The sequence below is a fragment of the Nicotiana tabacum genome, chromosome 19, assembly GCF_000715075.1.
Source record: "Nicotiana tabacum cultivar K326 chromosome 19, ASM71507v2, whole genome shotgun sequence".
Taxonomy (NCBI): domain Eukaryota; kingdom Viridiplantae; phylum Streptophyta; class Magnoliopsida; order Solanales; family Solanaceae; genus Nicotiana; species Nicotiana tabacum.
This window is the reverse complement of record NC_134098.1, coordinates 110,042,978-110,067,873: the sequence shown is the minus strand read 5'-3', so window position 1 is coordinate 110,067,873 and position 24,896 is coordinate 110,042,978. Positions and strand designations below refer to the sequence as shown.

The 24,896-nt window shown below is 40.0% G+C and overlaps 2 pseudogenes; one reads left to right on the top strand and one right to left on the bottom strand.

Moving 5' to 3' along the window:
* Window positions 1–7,544: 7,544 nt before the first annotated feature.
* LOC142173841 (small ribosomal subunit protein uS4m-like) lies at window positions 7,545–8,600 on the top strand (annotated as a pseudogene).
* Window positions 8,601–9,685: 1,085 nt separating this feature from the next.
* LOC142173653 (cytochrome c biogenesis CcmF C-terminal-like mitochondrial protein) lies at window positions 9,686–24,642 on the bottom strand (annotated as a pseudogene).
* Between the last annotated feature and the right edge of the window lie 254 nt (window positions 24,643–24,896).

Below are 24,896 nucleotides of genomic sequence, written 5' to 3'. Positions count from 1 at the left end.
TAGCATAGATAGGAGTCTATCTCCAGTAGGCACCAGAGTAGATCTACACTAAAATAAGAGAACACCAGACATGAAAGCAATTGTCTCAAGAGACTTATTGAAACCTTATAAAACTAAAAAGAGTCAACAGACTCTTTTAGTTTTCTCGCGCACCAAGGAAGATTGCCTCCACGATCAGTGCTTGCTACTCCTAGCGTAGTCCTTGGAGTCTTTCTTCTATTTCCTGAATTCTTTGACGGTTTGCTTCCATTCGGGCTTCAATAGCAACCGGGTTCATAGAGCGAAGATGTCTCAAGAAACCATTTAACATTATTAAAGTCTTTTGAAGAAAAGTTTATACATTTTGTATTTCAACGTTAATTTCAGCAGGTCGTTGGGGAATGTCATGAATTTGAGCAGGGAGGGCCATGGCTTCTCGATATACACTGGTAGAAAATTTCTATTTTTATTTTTTTTTGTAGAGCACGAAGGCTTATCGAACTTCTTTTTATAGAGTGTATAGCAATTCTGCCAATGCAATACAAATTGCATGGTTGGCACAATATGAGTACTATAACCACGCTTCCAGTATGAAAAAACAAACTTTGCAGAACCCTTTCACCTAATGGATCGTGGTAAAGTCAGCATTGGATTATGCGGATCATACACCTTACGCTAGGATTTGGTAAGGATATTTACGAGACTGAGGTGAGATTTAAGAGAAAGACAGGGGTGGATTTTTTTGCTCTAACTGGTTGTGAGCATGGGAATTGCGTTGCAGAGCAGAGGGCAGAAAGGAATTTGGTGTTGCCGGTTTGATGACTGTGAGAGGGGTTGAAAAATTATTGGTTTCTTTTAGCAGGTATATTGGTATGAATTAATTTATTATAGATTATAGAATGAAGAAGATCCATACAGCACGAGCAGTTGAGTACAGTACTAGCATGCCTTTGTTTTGTTGTGTGAAGAAAGTAAAAAACATGAAAAGCACGCACCTCAATCACCCTGCCTGTGTGAATTGAACGAACTTAAAAGTACAACAAACTTAAGCTGGGTTTCCATCTATTTTTTAGTGTTCCGCCATTTCTAACAAAGTCTAAAGGACATATTCATTGCCGATTTGCGGTTCGGATGGAAGATACTACTGAGGTTATACACCAAGTAGACACGTGATTTTGCTCTGGTAGAAGTGCACGCGCAATTCAGCTCTGGATAAACTCCCTGAGGTCCAGAGAGAGATGAAGTTTATAGTCAACCTCTGCCTCTCAGATAGCTTTCTTTTCCAACACTTCTATGTGGAGATGGATGTAATATTAATATGATTGATAGTTTAAGTTTGCTATTTGCACTTTTCCAAAGTCTCAAATTTAGGGCTTGCTTCCGGCCTTGTTTCGTAGCGAATTTATTGATTTGAATACTTCTAACACTAAATTCTCTTTTGTAATTCTCTTTTGTAAATTCAACTTGGCTTGTACCTGGAACAGAGAAGAAGGGTATCCAATTGAAATCTAGTTTTTTTCTATTTTTCGCTTAGATGTGCTCGGCAGATGAGAAAGCTAGAGCGTGATGACAAGAATTGAAGAGAGAATCACAGCTCTCAGCTATCACATTCAGAAAGACTGCTGGCCTAATTTTACTCAATTAAATAAACTATACCCTTACAAAACTTATTATTACTCCTGCACAGTTTTTCAATTTTAATGTCATTCTCACCTCTATCCCTGACTGGGTATTTGATTTTAGTCCCTTTTAAGGAGGGTATCTTTTTTGTTAATATCAGCCCGACTCGCATGGACTTCCGATCTTTCTTAATTGACAACTTTATTGCAATTTTAAGTTGTCTAGTTACTCATACACAAGCAAAACAATTATGGATATGATTGAGGAGCGCTAGGAAGAATGGATCTGGGAGATGCCCTTGAAGATCACTTACCCAACTCTGGACGGACATGAGTGGAGAATTGTCATCGGACTTGATCCAAAAAACATAGGGCGGAGTTACCTTATTGGTGAGTCTTAGCCGGGTTAGTGTTTAAGGAAGAAAACCTCATTGTTGGTTCTTGTTTATTTAAATGGTGCCAAATTCAAAAATAAAAGGAAAAAGATGCTTGTACGCACATTAGATTTGCTAACTCAATGGATCCTACTGTGTCTAGATAAGGGTTTCTGCTTGTTAGCTTTGTATTGGCTCCCATCTTATTTAACGAGGCCATTAGTTGAATACTGATCAAAATTATTTGAAATTTTTAAACTTTTCCAATATAGAATAATTAGTTATGTTAAATACCCCGAAAAGCCAAAACCTCTTATTCTGGTCATTTGAAAAACTACGACTAGTCAGGAAATGCATAACAGAAGAGACGTCGTAAGTAATAATAGCACAAAAGCAGGTGGCGGAGATCCGCAAAGCTAACCGGATGCCTGGGGCTTAGGACAAGGAGTGTCCGGAGTCTCTTAAGAAAGGACAAAGACTAATTAATATCATGTTTACACCGACCGGATTTAAAAAAGTCCTTCACCCCTTATCTTCTCGTCTATCTTCTTTATGTTATGATCGGATCGACTGGCTTCTTTCAAGCCCTACTTGAATTGCTTTCTTCAAAAAATCTTTCTTTATTAAGAGTCCTTTAAGAAGCTAAGCTCCTTCAGATAGTAAGATTAGCTTAACTTCATACCTCTAAGCGCTCGTGACTATCCGATTGTCACGCCCCAAAATCGAGGAGCGCGACCGGTGCTCATTCGAGTGAACCCGACCAAGCAAGCCTGTTAGATTTCATTCTACCCAAACTCTTCCGTGAATAGAGATAATACATATTATCATTAATTAGACGAAAATTTGTCCATGTCTACAATACCAATTCATTTCTAATTGTTTCATCATTTTTAAAGTCTCAAATGGACAAGTAATACGTCCACAACATAACATAGTTTTTCTTTCCCCAGCACCAATACACAACCCATACTATGTCTACGGAGCCTCTATAGATAAAGAAGAGTACAATGATAATGCCGGCAACAAGGCCCCGGCTATACCTCAAACATGATACACAAGTACAACAGATTCATGATGCCGGAATAAAGTGGGGCTCACCGTGTCAGCTGGGAAAAAGGTGCACTGCTATCACTAATCAATATCTCCTGCTGTGGAACCACGTGCATCCATTGAAATATGCAGCGCCCCAGGCAACAGGGACGTTAGTACCATCGAATAGTAACAATGAAAGCCTTAATCAACATTAAACCTCAATTTAGTATCAAGACAATATTCAAATTAATTTCCATATCTCACATTGGGAGATTTTTAGTATCGATATACCATTGTCCGCAATACCAGTGTTCACAATATGATCACGACCCGATCGGCTAGGCTATCTCATTAGAGAATCAACCACAATTTCCATAAATACCAATACCACGGTAAATTTTGTATGGAGTCCGATCACGACCCGATCGGCTAGGCCATCTATTAGGGACATCAACCACAATTACTCTCAATATCAATATAACCATTTTTAACATGGAGTCCGATCACGACCCTATCGGCTAGGCCATCTTATTTGAGACATCAACCTTTTTATATCAATCATCGCATTTCATAATACTTTCACATCTTTTCATTTCATTGGCACTAGTAGCCATAATTATAAGATCATTCTTGGCACGTTGGCCATATTCAGTATATCATGCTCACGTTATCAATTTCAAATATCATCCTCGTCATCAACAACAAACACAATTCAAATCAAAGTGTGTAGTACACAAGTAAGAAATTTAGAGTCTAATGCACATAGACATATTTCACAAAAATTTGGCATAATAGCCTTCATTTGAACTTGACTTAAAGTTGAAACACTATTGATGCACAACCCATATTTTAACACATCCTCAGTTGGTAACATAACATGAATAGAGCATTTGTGATGCTTTTTGAAAATATATCTTTCAACCCAAATCTTACTCGGAATAGCCAATTTCATAATGAATCACTTGGGACTTACATAATTTACATGAATATCGTGGGATTCAATTCTAAGAAAAGAGTTTAGCCAATATACCTCACTTGAGCTTCCTTAAACTTTAAAATGTTCCGGAATTCTTAGCAACTTCAATCTAATTTAAAAATATAACAAATTGAATCAAAATTAGGAAGATGATCATGGTTCTAGCTCATTTGAGCATTTTATCAAACACTAGATGTGCATTAAGGTTTCAAGGTCCTTTCATGGAGGATTCCATCATACCACAACCCAATCTTTACCATTTTTAGCTCAACAATCTTTCTACGCCCTTTGATAACACATGCATGTAAAATAGCCAACCCTCTTGCCCAGATATTATCTTGCTTATTATCCATTTCAACACAAAATTCGAAATTGAGGGTTAGGGTGTAGAATCTTACCTCTAGGATGAAGACGTAGTGAGTTTCCCTTCTCAATCTTCCAAAACTTGGGCAAGAATTGAAGAACAATTTTTGGAGAACACCTTCTCACTCTAGGGTACCCTCTCTCACTCTAAAATGTCAGATAACAACTCAAAAATGACCCAAAGAGTGTATTTAACGAAATAGGTTCGAGTTTTAAAAATCCAAAAATGGAGGTCCGGAACAAGGTATGTGATCATATAACCGATATGCGGACCGCATATCGGTCGCATAATTGGTTACAAAATGGCCAAAAGAACTGCCTGTGTATGCGGTCCGCATAATGCACTGCATAACAGTTATGCGGTCGCATAGTCGACCGCATAATTGCTTCCAATTAGCCCAATTAACTGGCTCACTCTGCGGCCATTATGCGGTCCGCATAGTGGTTCTGCGGTCGCATAATGGACCGCATAAATGCACTTTTCCGGCAAAGTTTCCTTTACTTTCCGGTGCATTGTTCAACCCAAAAAGTCCGAGCCTCGGCGAGCTTGCTCAAACATGTAAGCCTTGTCCAGCAGCATGAAACATTATTTTTTTTGCATATTTTACCGAGCTTTACACTTAAGTTCTTCAAAATTTTCCGGGGTGTTACACCGATGATAGTCACTTCGCTTTCCTTTTAGACTGAAAAAGGAAAACAGAAAGATTGAGCATAAAAAAAATATAGAGAACGAGCTATTACGTGCAAACAATGGAAATTCAATAATAAGAGTCTGATCTTCTCACTTAAGAATGTGCGATTCCTCCGGAGTGAAGTTGTTGGGGGGAAGAGAAGATCAGGAAGCTAGTTTAATTGAGGAATCCACTTTCTTTAATGTGTAGTAGCTGGTCTACAAAAGCATGAGGCATGACGCTTCTCCTTTTTTTAGTCCACTCTCCCTTAGAATACGGAGCTGCTTGAAAGCAGATTTCGAATTTACATAGGTGAATGTAGAGATCACCGGTGTCCTACTCGAGATGAAGTACTTGTCGTCCCCAAACTAGAGATGAGGGAAAAAGGCTCGAGAAAGCATCCTTGGAAGGGGGAATATCTGAAAAAGTGTAAGCGGGGAGCCCATCCCTCTTGTTCTTACAGAAGACATAAGGGGGAATACACGACGGACGGAAAGTAGGGAAACATCCTTTTTCTGTATTCTCTCCACAGAGGAAGGAAAGCACCACCAAGCCAACAAGAAAGCACAAACTACCTGAGGTAAGACTTAGGGCCTTGTGCACCATCCAAGAGATTACCGGGGGTCTCGGTATCAGGGGGCGCGGGAACAAGAAACTCCAGTAAATAAAAGAAAGGCAATAGGAGTCCTCTCAATAGCCGAGGGCCCACTTCCCTATATGTACTTACAGAATTGGAAAAGATTGATTCTCATAGATTAGACAATACACATGCGCAAACAAAAAAATCAAACTATCTTCTTATTGATACTATATACTTATCCTTTTCCCCTATAGGTCCACATTTCTTCAAAAACAAAGATATAGCAACTAAAAGAAAGCTAAATTGAATCGGAATAGGATAAAGAATGCACAAAGGATCAGAGAGAAAGAGGATTCTAAAAGCAAAAATCCTAGAAGACTAGATTGTCAGACTCGGATGTAGCAGTAAGATCTCTATCTCCAAAGAAGGCATGAGGGTTTTCTAAAAGTCTCCTCTCATTACTTATGGATAAAGCTCTTAAGCTTAAGCTTTTACGAACTGAAAGATCTTCCCATTCTAAATAAGAATGAGAGTCTTTCAACTAGATGTGCTCCTTTGGCTGGGTTTGAGAGAGAGAGCGTGAGATAGTTGGTCTAATAACTAGTCCAACTTCCTTGTATCTGAAAGCGATGACAGGATGTTAGGTCTAGTAAGGAGACTTTTTGGATAATTTACTTCCACGAATAGACTATTAGGCTAAGAAGAATAGGTTGGAATTGATCCCACCATTGAAAGAGTGGTTTTGTTCTGTCAATATAGCTTATCGAGTAATGAATATGAACACTTTCAATACAAAAAGAGCTCCTTCCGGCTAAACTCTAGTTGGACAGTATTAGTTCAGTTTGAGAAGTTAAGGAGGCACGAAGAGCTAACAAAGAGTCTTTATATTTGACTGTCTGAAATCAAGTGGGAGATTGAATTAAAAAGGCCCCTTACTATAGATAGGGTGTTAGCGTTGTTTTTTGAAATAAGGTCGTTTAGGTTAGACTAATAAGATAGAAAGGGGCAAGCCAAAACTCACTCTACTGAGTTCGTCTTTCGGGGCTACCTACTTTAGGGCTTATGTAATATATAAAGAAGAACCCTCTTAGGCCTTTTTGCTTAAGGGCTGCTCGCCTTTTGAATAAAAGGAAGTGGGAGAGCAGAGGTTATATTAGTAAACCGATGCATTAGCTGAGGCTCCCATGTCCCGCCGACCCTCCGAAAAAGTAAGGGCTCATAGGGTGTCACAAGCAAACTGAGTAAAAGCTGGGTAAAACTCATATAAGCAGAGGAAGAGACACATTCATGAAAAGCGAGAAGCCCTGCCGTAGGGGACTGACAATTGATGAATAAATCTTACTTATGTTTATGGGTAAGAACATATATTAGTCCGTATCATGGGTCTATTAGTTACAAAAGGCGAACATCCCCTTTCCAAAACATTAACATAGGTCCTCGGGCAGACATCGAAAAGGGGACGAAAAGAGTCTATTTACCTTTTCAATATTTCAGAATGTATCATGGCTCTATATATTTATTAAAAAAATATTTCTGCCTCTCGGGTGAACAAATAGGCATGGGGAAGAGTGAGAGGGGAGCTACGAGCCCTCTCTCATTGTTCTTCCCGGACCACCCATCTCTTCCTTCCCCTTCGCCCGGCCCGGTGAGATCAGATTTCTAGAATGAAGTGAAGTGATAGGAAGAGAAAACTGCTGGTGGGAAATCCCTATTCATGAAAGCCCATTGTAAAGGGGAAAAGGAAAGTGTGCTCTTATGCACCAGCTGAAGAAAGGAGCTTTGGAAGCTTACCTTATTATTATATTAAAAGGGGAGAGGGTGGAAAACCTATCCGACTAATAAGAAGAAAGGGGCGAGCCAAAACCTACTCCTACAAAGTTGCTAGATCAATGTAGTACATTATACAGCAGCCCACTAGCAGCGGAGGGGGTTCGATTCACGTTATACGCGATGTGGCGAAAAAGGATGATTCAACGAGATAGGCCTTGCCTTCATTAAGATTTAAAACTTGTCGTCTAATTTCAGGAATTGTTTGGAACAGAGTACTTACAATGATACAACACTGTATTCTCTGAAGATTGAGGAACAAGAAGAGGTCTATTAAGAGAAAGATTTATTCTAGAGAAAATCTTAACAGTTACATCCAATCACAAACTACACGAAAGTTGTCCCCTATATTTATGGAGATTTACCCATCACAGAGATGCACGGAGGAAGAGAACGAACTGAATATATCCCTTTTCTACTCAATCCAGAAATAAGATCGGACGTTATCCCGGTTCGTCTCCATTTTCATGAAACTATCCCGGTCATCAAAGGGTTTGTGTGAATAATAGAATGGTTAACATTACTAATTTTAAACTCGCCCACGGTGATATAATATGTTTTTAAGAAAATGATGTGAGAATCCGCGGTGAAGAAATAAAGAGATCCCTCTATATCGAAATCTCAGTTTAAATAATAATAGGAAAATTCCTGGATCACCCGTGGATAAGAACCAAAACAGAATGGTTCCGCCTACTCAAAACTAAGAGGGGATGTCGCCAACTACTAAAATACCAGTTTTTGCAACAGTTGTGTTGTTCTAGGCAAGAAGAAGACTTAGAAAGATCAAAGAAGTCTGGATCCGAAAAAGTATGCTTAGGCAGTTCTTTCGCTGATCAAAACAGAATGAAGAGGAATTTGTATCATTTCAATTCCCTATTCTTATCGAAGAGAAGGAACAAGAAAAAATGAAATATTCGTACTCGAACAAGAAGTCCTATAGTTTACAACTCTTCTTTATATAGTAATTCGACCTATTGCTCCGCATCCTCCCATCAGTTTACTGAAAAGATAAAAATAAAAAGGATCGAACTACTTACTCATTATTCGGAGATGAATCATAGATCATCAAAAGCTGTGGTATCTTATGGACCTAACATAGGTCACATACCTCACGACATAAGATTGAAAGATCCAAACCTTCTTCTTCGGAGGGGAAAGGGACATGGCCAAAATATATAAATATCGGCGTAGTCGCTCATAGGGACATATCTACCCGGATAGAGGATAATCTAGGCCAATTCATAGATACACCTCTCTCCATATAGATAGGTATCTCCGTGGATAGAGATAAAGATAGGAATCCATCTAGATCTTGATTCACTATTTTCATATTTTTTCTTGATTCTGATTGATTGCCTTTTTTATTACGACAAGTTTTAAATCTTAATGCAGGAAATGAAACATCATTTTTTAATTATTACGTATTGGGTCGAAGCGTAGACGAGCGAGCAGAGCCAAGGAAATAAGGAAGCCCTTCATAGAGTAGTCGACTAGTAGTAGAAGACTGCTGGCCTGAGCTAAGGCAGCCTCTCTCAGGAAAGATGGCCCAATTTCTCTTCTTTCTTTTTGTCCAGAAGGCTAAAAGGTGGGGGAGAAGGAAGCCAAACCTCTAATCGGCCTGGACACATAAATAATTCTCTGCGTCGAGAGATATTTGAGATTTCGTAAGTAACCCAGTGGGTGCTTTCTAAGAAGGGCTTGGAAGAAGAAAATGAAATAGGAACAACCGCGTTGGTCGTAATAGATCGACTTCCATGCTAGTTCGTGCTCCAGCATGAAAGTTACATTTTAGGGAAGGACAACATACTATGATACTTTCTGTTTTGTCAAGCCCTGCTTTGGTCTCCGGTTTTATGGTTGTACGTGCTAAAAATCTGGTACATTCCATTTTGTTTCTCATGCTAGTCTTTCGCAACACTTCAGGTTTACTTATTTTGTTAGGTCTCGACTTCTTTGCTATGATATTCCCAGTAGTTTATATAGGAGCTATAGTCATTTCCTTCCTATTCATTGTTATGATTTTCCATATTCAAATAGTAGAGATTCATGAAGAAGTATTACGCTATTTACTAGTTAGTGGTATTATTGGACTGATCTTTTGGTTTGAGATGTTCTTTATTTTAGATAATGAAAGCATTCCATTACAACCAACCAAAAGATATACGACCTCTATGAGATATACGATTTATATCAGAATGGTACGAAGTTGGACTAATTTGGAAATATTGGGCAATTTACTTTGTACCTACTATTTTCGTTTAGTTTTAGGTTTCCAGTCTTATTTTATTAGTAGCCATGGAGGCGTGGGCCACAGGTCGCACATATGCCGCCAGGTCGCACGACAGAAGAACACCCAACATAAAGATGCACACTCCTCCATGTGAAATATTCATCTTCATAGGAGCTTTTTGATACTAGTCGTGACCAACAGCCATCAGCTTTCGACTTGCCAGTAAGGTAAGAGCTTCAAGCCCGGTTTCAGGTCGCGCACCCTCCACACATGCACCGTCCAATGAAGGGGGGATGGGAAAAGCTTTAGGCCCAAAACCTTCGACCCTTATTTAAAAATGGGGGTGCCCGAGGCACCTCATCTTCTCATTTCGTCATTGCTCGTTCCCGTTAGGGCGAAGTGTTTGGACTTTCCTCCTCCTTGACCGCTTAGGCTTCGCTGACCTATCGCGTGGTAAAATAAAAGAAAGTACAAAAGAATAGTAAATAGAGCACACCGTAGAAAGATTATAAATATGAGAAGTCCCCCTTGGATTCGAGAAGAAGCAAATGAGGAACCGGAACGAAACGGAATAAAACGTTTCTAGCTCTAGTTTCTGATGAGCTTCTCCTAATTATGTCAAGTAATAGAATAGGGAGGATTGCTCTGACCAAGACTCCACTTTTTTCTCCGTCCGCGGAGCGTATGAATTTCCTGGAATGACTAATTTTAATGACTTGACCTTTGGGTTTAAACCCATAAACCTAGTCCACCTGCAGCCATGTTGATCAAAATGACTAATTTTAATGACTTGACCAGTCACTAGCCCTCGTATTATAAGATTCTCTCACCCTGTGGTGGACAATCCATTCCCCTTAGTCGTAGGTGCTGGTTCTATTTTGATTTGAATGGGCCGGGGCTACCGAGGTACATATGGGCGACCCTTGGCGTGTCTCGGTGATACAAACAAAGAAAAGACAATGGTTTTTAAGATAACAATGAACAAAAAGACAATCCTTACCAAATGAAGAAATAGAATAATCTACTTTTTTTCCCTTCTCGTTGATTCCCCCCGACAATCAAGCTGCATTTCCTTCTAACAAGTGGCTGAGAGTTAGCAAGCAACCTTGGCCTCTTGGTAGGAGGTTCGATGTTCCCTTCTTTTCCGGTCCGACCGCAGTACGACACCTGAACTCGAAGCTACGATCAGATCCGATTGGATCTGGTCCTATCCGACCCAACCACAAAACTTAGAACGGCCGGCCTGTTTGGACGGTGGAATGGGGAGAGGGGGAGTCGTGCCCATTCTCTATTAGGGCACGAGCAAGAACATAAAAAAATGGAAAATCAAATACATGAACATGATATAATGACATATTCAAAAATAAGTTATTCGATTTGATAGGCTGCCAGCGGAAGGGAAAGAGTTTACCGACCGCATAATAATTCATTCTTGTGTGCAGCGTGTGGACCCATGTCTCCCGAACGATTATAGTAAGGCCGCTCATCTAATATAAAATCAATGAGTAGATCTCACCTCCCCTTCCCCATACCATAGCCGGAAGGGATAGTGTATCCACAAAAGAGAGAGTACGAGCCCTTGCCCAACATTTAGTTTAGACGCGGCTCGAATGCCTTTATGCTATAGGTTGTGTTAAGCATGCTTCTTTGACAGTCATGACTATAAAGGGCCAGGCAGTAAGCTCTCTATCGACATTAGGGGCTATTCATAGTAAAAAAATTACTAGACTATATGGATTCGAACAGAACTTCAACTTCTACTTCATTGATTAAATCAGGGGCAGTGCTAGAACATAATGTTGGACGATCTCCATTTCCATATGGTAATTGAAGTCAAACAAGAGCAAACCAGGTGCAATTCAATACTTATTCCTAGCAATGATTCCCCAAAAAGCAAAACCTCACTAAACCGAGGCCCATTGCTTTGGGGACTACACTATATAAGAGAATGACTAAGGTTATTGCCAATAGTTTCTATTGAGAGACATGCTGGCTCTTTAAAAAGAGCGCCCTCCCAATCTCATTTTGATAGGAAGAGATATTGATAATTATCCCAAGGAGGTTTACTACTCAACTGATAGATCAGGTGAGCTAGCCATGATCACTAAACTCACCAAACCAGTAGCATATGAAAATTTGAATCATTGGTTTCTATACGCTTAGGGAAAATGGTATTTGCCGAGTAGGATATGAAAGTTTATTTATATACAATGGAAAGCCCCTATAATCTTTGGACATCCAGTGGAGTTCATAAAAGAAATCAAAGAAAGGTCCGCGACAAAGCTGTCCCCTCTCTCCATATCTCTCCATAATAACAAAGCCAGATAGAGATATTGATCGTTCAGAATTGATTCAAATGTCGAGGACCCACGAAAACATCCATCTTATTCGTGCTCCGCACAGCAACTTGCCCAGTCAATATTATATGTCTATGCTAAACTTGGTGATCTATTTTCGTTGTTCCCTTTAAGAGTATGTGATATAATCATTCTTATCTCAAAAGAGAAGTACGCATTGTCCCCACTTAAGTTATTAAGTATTCCCAAAGACGAGGAACTTTTCTTTTATGTTGACACTTTATGTCAGCCAAGGGACCCTGATCATAAATGGGTTGTTTGTCCCGGTGAAAGGGACGCTCTCGTTTTAATCACTCTGGTGCATAAGTTGAATAGTTGATCTATGCGTTCATCTATCTTTCAAGAGCAGTCGTGTGGTTTTCCCAGAGATCGTCGTGAGTTCTTTGCTAAATTAGATGGAGTGGGGAAGATTAGAACTATTTTCATCTTGAATCTAGCACCCTCACAAGGTACTACTCCTCATAAAAAATATTATGAAAGCTGGCACCCTTGGTGCGTGATAGCTACGTAATATCCTTAGGTTCCTCCTTTTTTAAGATACCAGTTTATGATCAAAATGGAATTAATTGTTATATTATGGAAGTAGGGATCCCACACGCTGGGTTAATCACTAAGGTCTTATACAATTTTATGTTGGATGATCTTGACCGGGGATTTAAATAGATATACCCTAGTCTTTCTTATTATCATTACTTGGCTGAATGTTACGTATTATATCCATTGTTTAGTCTCCAAAGCGAGCAGCAGTGTAAAGAAGAAATGAATAGTATCCTCTTAGAGTTAAATCTTGATGGGGATATCACAACTATTCTACCTGGTGGGAGTGCCCACGTGACTCGTGATAGGCGTTTGATTATTCTAAGTCGAGATCACAGTCTTCACGTTATCAAACAGTCAATATTCATTATTTAGTACAATTTGTAGTCAATATGTTTTATACAAAAAGGAACCCATGCAACGATAGGAAATCCTATTTTTAAAGAGCCAATGCCTTAAGACAGACCCTAATAGCAGTTGTCGCCAACTTCACTAAGTTGTGGTTCTAAAAAAAAGATTTAGCTTGGTATATTCCATCAAGAGAAAGTCATATCTATATATAGAAAGCAAAATAGAAATTGTATACAGGTGCTTACACTTTCCTGAGGATTCTAAGACCCGATCACCCGTCAAAGAAATATCCTTAGGTCTTAAGTCTACAGCTCCGTAGCTTGTGTCGCCTACATAGGGTAGATGGCATTCTTTATTTTAGGTCTTGATATGAAAAATATCAAGATATGCAAAATAAATTGATGGTATTCTTTGTTTTAGGTCTTGATAGATTTTTCTATCGATTGAAGTTATTATGCTGGCTGATTAAATCTCTTCCTAACGCCTTTAGGGGCTGTGAAGAGAGCCCAGTTCCAGGCCCTCTTTTAGAAAGAAAAAATGGGTACAAAAAGAGGGCTTGGGGGTATATATACTATACAAATTGATGATGGTTTATCATAATCAGAGCAAAGATCAATCTAGGTCGAGATGAATGGAAGATGCTTGTGGAACTAGTTTTTGATAGGGTCTATCTTAGCTCGAAGGAAAGAACAACCTAAGTTACACCCCCAAAGAATATGGATTCAAATTAGTTAGTATTTGACAAAGAACCTAATGGAATTTAACAAGCAGTAACCGGAATAAAAGTTTTCCAAAATGGTGTTAACCGGTAATAGAATGTAGCTAGATAACTGATGCCACAACATCCGAAATATGTGGATGAAGTTCGTGGTACACTAACTTAACCTTCAAGGTCAGATAGTGCTACAGTGAACATCAATCCACTATCTAGCTCAAAATTAGCCTCACGAACTACTAACACTATTATTCGCGTTGCCCTTTTTTTGTGCTATTTCATCATAGGCTATCGAAACTTGCTTCTTAGCGCTATGTGGGTAGAGAATTTATCTATTCAGCCCCCCAACTTCAATTACAAACTCTTACTTCTCGGTCTAACATGGACTAATCCCTTAGCAGGCAAGAAACTCCTACTAACCAGACAGAAAGTAAGTTTCCACTCCCTACCAAAGCGTTGTCGCACCTCTACTATTTTCGGCGTAACGAGGTTTTTGTCTTTACGAGGGCACCCCCTCGCTAGATTCAATCCCAAGGGTCAATCAAGCCTTTGAAACTAGTGAAAATAGTCATCATAGTCTGAGTTCCTGCTTTCAACGAGACTTTCTTAGCTTGTCAAACATTCTCTCCTTCACCAAGAAAGTTATCCGGTAAGCAAGATCATTGATTGATGTGCCTGAATAAGGTTGATCGATGGTAGCTGCTTGGAGCTTTCTCTATACCTTAATTGAACTGCCCCGCTCTTAGCTCGGGTTCTTGCTTAATGAGGCATCCCTTGTTTACTCTTGGATTGGACTAAGTGGCAATTCTTACTGTGGAAGAAGACCTTGTTATTCTTCTCCTTCAGTGGATAAGTACACTAGGGCTTGAATGCTCTTTTAACATGTATGTGGATTACTTGGTCGATTACCTGATTGCACTAGTCTCATAGCCATCTCTTTAGGGTCCCGCCATTCCTTCTTGTTAACACAGGAAATCTAACTCATTCTAAGGTAGAGATCTTAGAGTCCTACTTAAAGTGAAAGGTAGTTCTGTAGTTAAAGCAAGGTGAGTAAATACTATGGGAAAAAAACCTATGTTCTTACGCGGGATAGGAATAAAGGCTACTAAAAGTGGAACTCACGAAATATGTACTAACTAACCTTAGAATGGGGATGCCAATCTTATACACAAAATACCGCTATCTTAAGGAACCTTGCAGGGGGCTGCGTATAGCATTCTATGATTTTAATACGAGAAAGAAATCAGACCTATAACCTCACTGTAGTGGCTTGTAGAGTTGCTTTGCTGCGGAAATCTCAAGTAAAAACCTATTAGAACTGTGGGCTTCATCCGTCTACTACTCGACCTTAAGTAACTACAGTTAGTAGGATCCATCTAATAGCTTAATGACTTGCTTGGGTCATCTAAGAGGTAATGCTTCCTCCGATCGAGCCTAACTTTCATTATTGAGCTAAATCCTAGCCCTTCATGTTTACACGTTGATCCCTCTATGATGGAATTCTTCTTCCTCTCCGACTCTACGATATTATTCTACCAAAAGCTAGTGATTAGCTGACAGTATCGTATCTCGGCTAAGGGCCATCTCCACTACTTAAGATTGTCGAATCTAATCTACCTTCTATGACCTAGCTTATGTATTTGAACCAGTTACGTTGATTGATGAACCTGACTTTACTTTGACGCGTTGGCCTTTCCCTATATCTTAATTAATCGGAAGAGTCAGTGGCTATCCTGCACAGGAAGAAGTCAACTCTTTCCAAAGCAAGGGGGCATCGCTCTAATCACTTATGTAATTATTTTTATGTAATAACCCTTCATTTGAATGCTTAGGTTGTAACCTTTATAGCGATAGCGTGTCAAAAAAGATCTTTTGATCATAAAAAGGGAAATAAAGACCGGCCATATAAAGATAAAGCATACAAGAAAAGTGCCAGACTCCGTATGGAAAGACAGAAGCTGACAATTTGTAAAGTCAAGATCAGCGAGATCATCCGCCTGAGCGAGCTCAAAATGGGCATTTCCGGCCAGTTTTGAGTTTAGGAGTCGGAGTTTAAGACTCGGCAAAGGCATCAGCCTAGCTAGGAACCTAAGTAGAAGAGTAAACCCCTAGAGAGTAAGGTAAGGCCTAAAGCCTATCATTGACCGAATAACGAACTTAGCTTCAAAGCTTGAAGTGAAGGCTTTACCTTTCCTTTAATCAAATCAATGCCAAAGAATACATCAGAAGCTAATTAGCACGTAGGCAGCGCTGCGCCGTCTATTTTACCGTTTTAGAGAGAATTTGAGTTATGAGACTAATCCCAAAAAAAAAAAAAGTGACCAATCTTTCTGTGGAGGCAGCGAAGGGATGGTAAGGCTTTGAAGCAAAGCAAGTAGATATTAGAAAGAAGTTGAAGCTATAACAACAAAAGGGGAGAGAAGAAATGACCTATGAGGTATCCTATTTTGAACACAAATGGTATCAAACCTCAATTTCTTCTTTTGAATACTACTTATAGATAGACTACAGAAGAAGGGTTGGTTGCATACCTACTATAAGGTGGGTGCCCCACTGAATCTGTCTCTAACTAATTTCATTTTAGTTTCGTTGCAGGCTAGATCTCCTTTTGATTCTGGTTTAGCTCACTCAAACTCTATTTGCTAAATAGAAGTACATTTAATGCTTCAGTGGCGAGCTTTGTGCGTGAGAAGCAACTAAGCAACATCCAATGTTTTCTTAACACTTTGTACGCTTGAAGGCCCCTTCTCTATAGAAGGGTAGATAGACGAGGCCTTTGATCCATCAATTTTTACATAAAGAAATGAAAATCCAAAAACCGGGGAATCCATCGGTCAGTTAACATCTATTTTTTCAAGTAGCACCCACGACAAAATGTCCGGAATATACATCTTTTTTTGGGATGGAGACAGGCGTGCTAAAATTACTTCAACTTGGAAATGCCATACATAATATAATAAAGAAAAATAAGGAATATGCCAGCAGAGGACCCTGCTCAAAATAAGTTTTTAAGGTTTTCCCTTAAGAGAAGTTTCGGATCAGGACTTGTTTCAATAGCCTTTCAGAGGAGTAAAACACCAGGAAGAATGGATACCGATTTCGGGGGGTAGGTTATAGTGTTCGAGCGATACAACTCATAAACGATTGGTGCAGGATTGTCCACTCATCTATCCAAGTTACGTAAAAGACATATTTTGATGTTTTTCCCTTCCTTATGAGGGCACACTTTGCGTCCCAAACTTTCTGTCTAAAGCAAATGCTGGAAGCCTAAGATGGTGGTTTGGAACATCCAAGAGGACACCTGATCTACCCTCTCTTCCCTTGGTAAAGAGGAATTTCAAATCTAAATCAATCATTTGATCCAAAAAAAGTACCTGGGCCTTAGAGGCAACGTCTTGGAAAGCGAAGGGAATAGGAAGACCAAGAACAAAGTCACTTGACAAAAATAAGGTCTTATTTGAGTTCAAAGCGAGGAGCCAGATAGAGATAGATTACAATTGCAAAAGCCAACTCTAAGAAGCAGCTTTACTTTAAAGAGAGGCAAGAGAAAAGCAAAGTAGAGAAAAAAAGGGGAGCTTAGCATATATAAATCGATTACAAACTAAAGAAAAGATAGATTCTAGTTATCCTACCCGACTACACAAGATATTCTACATGTGGTTAACAAAAGAGTCACTGGTTATTGGCCTCAAGAGAGAGACGAGCTGACTAGAATCATAACGTTAAGATATGGCTAGGCTTTCTCTCATGGACCTTTTTATATTATATTACGATATATGACCGTTCTCCTTTTCATCACTTTGGCCTGGAGCCAGTCTAGGGTGTAGGCTTGCTTCGCATAGGCTCGAATCGATGGTAACTAAATATAGATAGAAGAAAATTCTTAGGTTGACCAAGGATAGGAAATCTACTATATCTACAGATATGGGAAAGGTTGTTGAGAAGGGGACAAGTGATCAATTTGTTCTCCTTTCTAACCGATCCATTGCGTGTCACGTTGCCATATCCAAAGAGGAAGAAGGCGTATGCTCAAGTCTAAAATCTTTCCTACCAATCGTATAGTCAAGCTTGAGTGCCTCCCTTTTTTGATGATCTTGTCACTTCTCTTAAACTATAGCTTCAAGCTACTATTGATGCAGGAAGAAACCATTATAAATAGGTATCTCTACGCGTAAGAATGAATATATGATTAATTCAAATACATTAACATGGCAAGAGTTGACCATGCAGGGGAAGTGACTAATGAGCGGGGTACCTTAGCTTATGCCAGGTTGAAACCTTCCTTTAATAAGTCCCCCACAAAAAAGCAAAAGAAGAAAGAAAAGAATTTCATAGTTCTTTGACCCAATACCTGCTGAATGGGAATTGTTTAACGACATGATGAAGATGTGCTTGTGGTCAAAATTCTTCCACCATGGAAGATGTACTTTGATGGTGCAGCTCATCAAGATAGAGCTGGAGTCATCTTTCTTACTTCTGAAGGAGAAGTTCTGCCGCAATCCTTCACCTTGTCGAAACCTTGTTCTAATAATCTCGCAGAGTACCAAGCCCTCATATTTGACTTGAGATGGCTATGGATTTGAAAGAGTTGCAACTCTTTTGGAGATTCAAAATTGGTGATCAATCAACTCCTTGGTAATTATTCAGTTAAAACGCCTGACCTGAATTGATTTCATAATAGAATTACGCAAACAAAAAAGGCTTATTGGGTGTCTTGGTGATGTGACCATAAAGCATGTCCCAAGAAAACAAATAGACAAGCAGATGCCCTTGCAAGACGCTCAAGATCTATAGCTGCTTGGCTTGGTTGGAATGCTTGCCTTGGGGCAGAAAGGCCAGGCTTTGAAAATAGTTACTCTATCCTACGTCGAGCAAGAGTTTGCTTCCTTTCCCTAGCAGGGTCAGAATTGACTTACATCCGTTCTCTAACTATTCTTTCTTTTGCTCCATTCTCGAGCTCCTCGATTAATAGGTCCGGGAGAGTAGCTGAAAGCCACTTGAATGTAAAGAGAGGAGTCATGATCTTCTTCTCTTTCCTTTAGTAGGAATAGACAAGTCTCAAACTTTCCCTTAATAGGAATCCAAAAGTGGAGATCAGCCTACCTATCTAATGATATCGGCCTAACTCAGATAGTGGAACTCTCCTTCTTCCTTCTCGCCTTGGTAGCATCCTCCTTCTTATCTAAAGAGGCTTCCTTCCAAACAGAGCTGGGGCCTAGCCCACCGGCAGCCTTAGAAAAAGAATTCTTTCTCTCTCCCGGTCCGGTTTGTTGGAACCACTTCGTTCGGCGGATCACGGAACTATGTAGAATTGGACTATCACGCCCTCTACTCTAGCTTATTTTTTTGAAATTCTTTGCCTAGTAGAAAACATCAGAGTCTTGTTATAAACCAACTCCCTTCCCATGGAAGAAAGGGTAATAAAAATCTTTCTCCACCCGTTCGAGGAAGTAAAAACAAAAACCCACTTTGAATCAAATTCCCCTCTTGAAGTTGTAGCTACTTGGTTAGTGAATTGTAACTGGAGCTTAAGGAATTGCTTATTCACAAAGCCTTATTTTAGGCAGGCAGCGTGCTTCTATGGCTCATGTATGAACAACAAAACTCATGCAGATTGACCTGGATGATCCCTAGGGGGAGTACAAAACTCGTGATAGAAGGACAACTTCCCTTTCGCTGAACGGAATCAATAGAATTTCTTGGTGACCGGACACCACTGCTTAAGAGGAATTGCCAATAGAGGTATAAACTCCCATGGTAAGACTTCTCAATAGGTAAGTTTCCCCTTATCTTTTTCAATGCTTTGGGTATAAAGAACAACAAGAAGGAGCTCCGCTTTTTTCCCTAGCACATACTAAAGCAGAGTAGACTGATCGGACGACATGCGCATCAGAGAAATAGAATGGATTTCACATCGATGGAAAGAAAGTCGTTGTCTTTCTTTGTATCGGTAGTAGCATCAGCCTCATCGCCTAGTATGTCTTGATAGTGGTATAAGGATTTCCCTGTAGGTGGTCCGCCTAGTAGGTAGTAGCATCATCTTCATTGCCTAATATGACTTGTCTTTCTTTGTATCGGTAGTAGCATCAGCATCAGCCTCGGGGTAGAATATGTCGAAGGAACAAAGAGGACGAAGGTTCTTTGGTGAATATTCGTAGGATATGACACTCAACAAAAAGGATGGAGATGTTTCGACCTACCCGTAAAAGACATGTTTAGAAAATATGGGGATTGGGGCTATTGATCCGAAAAGACGAGATGGAATTTCTATTGAGTCTTCGAGGCGCTGAAAGCGAAGCCCTAAGATTGATCTGATTGCTCCCATTGAGTCGGTCTTAGAGCCGGTAGATCAGATTAAATGAGGGATGGAAGGATGTTCCGATATTCGAATTATTCGCAGGGCTACACGACGGTGGAAGTAGAGTGGCTGGAGCTCCTCTCCTTACAGTCAAGTGGATTTCACTCCTTCAAATCAATTATATCGAGAGGCCTAACAAGTGACAATAGTTCACAGTCCGAGTGCTAATTCAAGTTACCTTTCAAACAGATAAGATTTCGAATCTACTTATTTCGGGATGAAGACATGTCAGCCTTATGACTGCTAATTGAGGCTTAAGGTATAGCAGTAACTGTATTAAATGTACTAGCAATGACTTTTGAGGAATTATTGATTCAAAACGTTCTATCGCTACACACCTTTTCAACTATCTCAAATAGCGCACTAGCCGTAACAGAAAAAGGTGTCGAATACGGCCACTCATCCGCTGAGCTGGCCGAAAGAAGTAAGCAAAGAGTCTTACTTTAAATAAAAAGCCTATTCCTTTTCTAGAAATCCTGCAAACTATTAATCGAAGTACTTAGTACTCACCGCGAAAATTGGTGGAAATTAATTGGCAATGAATCTATCCCAATGAAGTTTTAGCTTTTCCTTAGCCCCCTTCTTTAGCACTGGCTTACTCACAGGAAGCTGGCCTAGTAGACGACTCTTAGTTAGACTGGTACTAGGAGTTCCCCAAAGCCCTATCCCATATAAAATAGAGAAGCTATATTAACGCTATAGCCCAAGAATAGATCTTATTAAAAGAAAACAACGATCGTCAGCGGAGATCGCAATATGAAATTTTTAGACATAATCCCCGGCATCAAAGAATTCCAGGGATTTTTGCTATTTAAAGTAGGAGATAGCCAGGTATTCTCACAGAGAAGTCTTGCTCTGGCTTGCCCAAAGCGTTCAAAATAAAGAATTAAGGTTGTCTTACATACACACTGGTGGAATTTCATTTTCTTCCGCTTTGTAAAATAGTAAGAGGAGAATTGAGTAAAATATCCTTGTCCGTAGTTCCGGCGGATTCTTTTATATCTTGCAAACCCCTTATTCTATACTCCCTTATTCTTGAAAATACCGTTATGCACCTTGAATTTTGGCTTTTCGTTCTTTCTGCTGCAGCTGTTTAGCTATATTCGTCTCCTTTTCTTAGTCCCCATCAAGAAAGAAAGCTATGGAGTTCAAGGCTTCCTTGATTGGAACTACTGGCTTGTCCATCTACTAGATGGGACTACTCCGACATATTTGGTGCTACGCCCCTATTATCCCGTCCTCGAGACTAAACTAAGACACATCCCTTCTTTGCTTGGGGTTTGGTTCGGGTTTAGCTTCTGCAGGTCAAAATAAAATACAAGGCCGGGGCTTTCTTTCCTGCGGTTTCCGATATTGCAATGGCAAGCAAACAGAAGGTTTCCCTCTTTCAGGTATAGGTTTTCCCGATTGATTGGAATGATTTTAGACTGCCACAGAAAAAAAAGCTATCCCACCCTAATATCCTTGGTACTGTCCCTGCTAAGAAAGATCCGAATTTCCCAGAGAGTGCTTTTCTGGTACGGTGTAACCAACAATTCAAGGCTATCAAGGGAAGGAGTTGTAGGACCGGAGTTCTAGCTCGGATCCACAGAATGACCAGTTTTTATCTCGAAAACCTCTCTAGGGCAGGTTCTACGTGGGATTGGATATCGAAGGTTCCTTCCGAAAAATTGGGATATGGAATCTGCATTGCCAAAAAGGTTCTCCTTGTCTCGGGAAACCTCTCTTCTTATAGGATTCATAGAGTGGAGTTTCCCTTCACGGTTGGATTCCACATATCTAATTGGCGGAAAGAAGCACTGGCTAATACTTAAATGGAGACGGGGCCTCCAGTGCAATCAGATAGCAGATCCTCCTTCAATGTCTTGACTTTAGGAATGATTGATTGTAATATAAGGATAGAGACTTTACTAAGAAGGTCTTATGTATTCTTAAAAGTCTTTATTATTTTTTTATCGTCTTGCTTAGGAAAGACACATCTCCGTCCAGACAAGATCCTTAGATGATCCTTTCTATACCGTATGTCGTATCTCGAAGAACGTCTTCCCCGGTTCGAGACAGGTCAACAATCGTGGAATGCCCAGGATGGTCGCTATAACGTCTTTTTCGGAACGGTAATAAGGTCCAACGATGAATCTAACACGGAAGACGGTTACTGTGCCTTAAATGACACGATATAGGCTTTACAAAAGGTTTTCATGAAGGATTGTGGGATAGCCTTCCACTCGGACTTGAGATCCTTCCCCTGGCTAGCATGCTATCTTAAATAAAAGGAATGCACATAAAGAGAAGATAACTTTAGCTTCACTGAAAGAAGAAATGCTTTTTTCTTTCTTTTATCCATACCTTTAGCTAGCAATCGTTCTCTGGAAAATTCTAAAGCTTTCGGATCTGCTGTGGATAATTCCAGTGCCAAATTGATGTCCTGTCGGGAACAGAAGGAGCGAATCTCTTTCTCATTACTTACGCAATTTCGGAAGAGTCTAGTTGATTGGATTCACTCACAGGAAGAATTCAAGTGAAATTGTATTTTAGTTCAAAGAAGACTCCTCCGACTACTTAGGGGAACCCACTCTTCCTCCTTGCGTTCGATTAGGGGCCCCTGCCCTCCATCCTCTCAAGTACCTCTTTGCTTCCTCTGCTTGATTTCATATAGTTTATTGCTTAGGTAAAAAAGTTTATTTTGGCTAGACTTTCTTCTTTTCTTAACTAGGATATATTTAAGAGAAGAAGAAAGTCGTGCTTACTCTCACCTTCTTTCTTGTGTTGTAAGAGGGGCGAAATGAAACCAGAACAGCAAGCATCTCAACTAGTGACATTCCACGCTACAACAGTTCCACTTCAAGGTGAACGGACTCCCGCAGCACTATGTATTTCCCTGAGGCGCCTAGCCTTTAGTTCATTCGCAAGAGAGAAGGCCTAACAAGTCAGTCCAGTAGCAGTTTCATTGTCCCTTTTGAACCCTAGCTTCTCCATCGATACAAAAGCCGTCAATCGCATGTGCGATGTGTCTAGAGTTTACCGTTGGATCAGACCTCAAAAATAGAAAGACAAAAATAACAGTGTCTTTGTGGCAACTATGTTATACCATTCGTGCCCTTCATAGAATTAAAAAAGGGGATTTGCCACATCATTGAGTGATCTTTAAAAAGGAATTCAGCCTTCACTATCTTCCAATCTTCAAAGGACAGTGGAATTAGGCTTTATCCGATGTAAGAGCTTCTTCTTTCGTCCTCTAGTCTTCTTTTAAAAGAAGGAGGAATGCCCCAACCACGATGTTGCGCATAGAAATACTCCCTCCATACCATGACCTCTCTATATATAGATAGAGGAGTCTTACAAGTCTTAGATAGCTTTGATAAGACTCCCTGCCTTAAGAGCTATTTCAAATGAGACAGGAATGAAAGCAAGGCCAAGAGGGGGAGAGAATAGAATACTAGGGGAGAATCCTAGGACTTCAAAAAAGTTAGGAGAATGGTGCCTATACCCGAAAGCACATAAGATTGCATTCCAAGACATTGAATGCAAACTAAATAGAAAGCTAATGGAAGGCTGAAGGACCTGGCCCACTAAACTAAAGGATAGGCGTATGGAGGAGTAGAGTTAGTTAAAGTTGCACATGACCTATTGCCTCCACATCTCCTGAAGGTAGAGTAGAGCTTATTGATGAGGATGATTCGTAGTTCTCATAAGAAAGGAGATTACTTATGCAAGTACCCTTTGAGACTCAATTACATCAAGCAATGTAATCGTACCAAGAAATTACATTACACCTTTTCTAGGGTTAAAGACGATGCTCTTATTTGGGGATGTGCTGGGGGTAATAATTATTCTATATTGCTGGGGTAAATATCCCTTATCCCAACCCGAACTTGGTTTATCTGATGCTTGGCTGAAGATTACTTGCAAGCACATCATCTGTCTCTTAGTCCTCTTTGGGCAACCTTTTATCAGAGAAAGAAAACATATATTCTATCAACCTTAGAGAGAATCTCTAGCTTATTCAACACATACAGGCTCAGGGAAAACATCCTATACTTGGGATAAGTGAGCACAAGAGTTTGTAATGCATGCTTTTATTAGTACTTGAAATAAGATTTATTCCTCCTCGCCAATTCCCCACTTCTAACTTACTTACTACTTACTCAAACAATACTGGCTTGAACAAGGAAAGCGGTCCCTTACCTTCTCTATTTCCTTCCATCGTCTGGATCTTTCACAGAGAGCAAGAACAAGGACCTAGAGTAATAAGGAATTCGGGATAAAAAGTATATATTGTTTTCATTACACGCGTACAAATATCTCATTGAAACCTTGCTACTGGATTGAGATAGAGGCTTCCCTGTGGTTGACTGCTTTTTCTTCCTTTTTCCATACTTCAGGAGGAAGAGATTGTCGGGTTCAACTTCCACTGGTGATGGCGATTCCTTCTTGAAAAACAGTATATTCAGTTGAATCTTCATATTCTAATAATAAGATCGAATCAATTCCTATTCGAAAAGAGGATTTCATCATACCTGGCTTTCCTAACCTTACAACTGGCACTGAGACTTTACTTTATCAAGCTGGAAATAGGGAACTCCTTTTTGGAACTGCCTTTGATCTTTCCCTTGCCGTGTAGGTAAAGCTAGAAGAGCCTCATTGGCCCGACAGCTGACAAGCAAACCTTCCATTCTTATGTTTACATCACTTCTCTCTTTCTCGCATTGACCGGACAAAGGTTTCAAATGAGCATCCCATGGGGCAGAGAAATGCCACGATCTTTAATATTCCTGCTATCCCAAAGAGCGGGGAAGGCTAGAAGGAAGGGATTGAGCTTGAAGGCTTTCATGGATTGATGCCGAGACTAGATTTGAAACTAGAATTTGGTAAGGCCAGGTATTCAGTGTCTGGTTTGAAAGGACCGGGAGGAATAAGGTTTGGCAAG